Raw genomic sequence first — 2,910 nt, 5'->3', positions numbered from 1 at the left:
TCTTCTTCTTCTTCTTCTTCTTCTTCTTCTTCTTCTTCTTCTTCTTCGCCTTTTGGAGGGGAGAGCAGCACAATTGGGGTTAAGTGACTTGCCCAAGTTTACACTGCTAGTTTTGCATTAAGTGTCTGAGGTCAGAATTGAACTCAGTTCCTGACTCCAGGGCTGGTGCTTAATTCCTTGCACCACCTAGCTGCCCCAAGAAATTATTCTCCACATTGATATTTTTCAACTTCTTTTTCCACTTGCTAATTTTTACTTTTTAAGGAGTTCTCTTCAGTGAATTTCTGTACCTTTTTGGCCAATTTATGCATTTTACATAGTTCTTTTCTTTATTGGCTATTGATGCCTTTGTTTTTTTTTTTTTTTTTTACCATTTTGACTTCTTGTCTTCTTCTGAGCATGTGTTTTGATCTTTCCTGTCAACATAGTAACATTCTATAGTCAGCTCCTTTTGTTGTTGTTTACTCATTTTTTCCCAGCCTATTTCTTGACTTTTAACCTTATGTTGAAGTTGGACTCTGCTCCCAGGATAGAAGTAGCACTGGTCCAAATTTCAGGGGTGTTGTGCTCCAGTTTTTAGAACTAATTCCAGAGATATCTATTTTTTTTTCACTTCTTCCAAGGCATTATGATCTTAGGAAAAATGTGGTCAGCATTCTCATGGACTGTGCTCTGGTCTGTGAGCAACCACAATCAACCCTAGAATTGTGACCAACAAAACCCTACCCCCACCCCCAGAGCTCTCCCTCACCTAAGGACTAGTGACAACATAGGACCTCCTCTGGGCAATGCAATAGAGTTCTTCTCTCATTAGTAGCAAAGATTCTTCTGTCATCTCTCAGACCAGTTGTCTGTTTCCCTTACTTTCTGTGGGCTGAGATCTCTGAAAGCCACCACAACCAAATTGGTCACACCCAAAGTCTCTTGCTGGCATGCCAGGTTTTGGCCTACTCTGGACATATCTTTATAGTTATTCCAATGAGATAGGCCTTTCTTGATGAACTTCTAAGTTGCCTTGGACTGGAAAATTGTTTTATAGCATCCTTATTTTTTTTTTGGTTCAGTCACTGTATAATTCATTTGTAGACATTATTTTAATGAGATAGGAATTTGGGAGACCCCAGGTGAGTTCCTGCATTTACTCTATTATCTTGCCTTTGTCAGGTATTATTTTAAAATATCCTCTACAGACACAAGGCTGAAAATGTCCAGATGTTACATATATCAGAATAAGAGGCATTGGATTGGTAGGGGAAGAGTCTTTTGCAAGTGATGTTCAACAATGTAGAAAATCTTTACCATATTATAATTAATTGACTTATAGAGAGGATATGAGCTAAATATTCTTATTTTTTGTGGATAACAAAAAATTGTTTTTGTTAAAATGTATCAAAAATTCAGTATTCACAATGAATATGGTAACTATAAATATGCTGATATGGTTATTAATGACAAAATATACAAGGCATTTTTTACATGTGTAAAAAAGTTAGAAAATTTATTCAAATTCCAGAAAACTGAGTCCCAAAAGCAGAAAGTCAAAGCAATCACTGTAGTTATGAAGTTGGCACAAATAGTTAATGTAGTAAACATACACATTCTCAAGCCTTCAATACAGAACAGGCTACATCAGGCAAAGATCCTCCTCTCCCCACTCACAGCAACTTCTCAGTGTCCACAAAGCAGGCTCCCAGCAGCTCAAGCCCCCATGCAGTTCCCGTCTCTGGCAGCCTTCAGCAGGAGTCATTAGCAGAAATTCTGGCTGGCTCAAAAAAAAAAGGAGTTCACACCACCATCACAGTCACCTCTGCTGCTGCTGCCGCTACTGCCACCACTGCACACATGCTAGCTTGGCTTCCACTTCCTCTTGCCCTACCTCTTCCTGCTATGCAAGCAAATGCAAGGGGCATGGAAGATCTTTAAATCCCATAACCCTTATGTAAAAGAATGCAAATGAATGCAATCTTAAAAGCTCTTTAATTTCAATATGGCTTCTATCTTTATATCAATATCATTCATGGTTCTTTGAAGAGGCACAAGAACAGAACACGTTATTCAATTATTCTCTGATAAAAAAAAATATTAGATGAGGCATAAAATCAAGAGAATTATGCTCACTAAAAGTATTTGCCACAATGATAGAAGAGATCCAGGTTGAACAGTAAGGTCTTTGAGATGATCCTGTTTATGGCTAACAGTATACTAATTGTATTGAGCCCAAGAACATTGCTGAACATCTTGGAAGTGATTTGTAATCATTCAAAGATATTTGACCTGTAAGTGCACGTAAGAAAGACAAAATGAATTAAGAACATATATTGCCCAGATTGTAAAATGTAATAATAATGAAATACATATTAAGAGTGAGTTAGTTTAAAAGGTTCAAAATTAAATGGTGATTGAATTGATTTGCTTATAGGAAAGTGCAAAGCTCTTTTTTTTCCCTGAAGCTTCCCAGGAAAGCAAATGGGCATCATTTCAATTGTGGTGCTTCTACATGTCAGGACACAACTCTTTTGAAGATTTAAATATTTCTATAATGCCAAAGGCAATGGAGTGGCACATGGTGTATATCAGTGGGTTACAACACATAAGTTATAAGGAACTCAAAAAAAAGATGGAGATGAAGTGTGCCATGATAGAAAGAGAAGATAAACTGTACCCATGGCAAAAGTGAAAGATGATAATTGGATGAATAGATCAATACACAGATACACTATAAAATTTTGGGAGAAAACAAAGAAGGTCTCTACCATATCGAGTATTGGATCCATTGTGGTGGATTTGGGAAGAACATTGAAAAGAGTTGCACAGGATGCTTAGATATCCATGGTTTTGATGTGAATTGTGCAATGAAAATTCTGAATATATTAGATCTCAGATCCATTCAGCTACTTCAATATCTAGGTA

Source organism: Petaurus breviceps, unplaced genomic scaffold (assembly GCF_028583685.1).
Source record: "Petaurus breviceps papuanus isolate PSGF00001 unplaced genomic scaffold, PetGlider_PUasm1.0 140, whole genome shotgun sequence".
NCBI lineage: Eukaryota > Metazoa > Chordata > Mammalia > Diprotodontia > Petauridae > Petaurus > Petaurus breviceps.
This window is presented reverse-complemented; position numbering follows the sequence as displayed.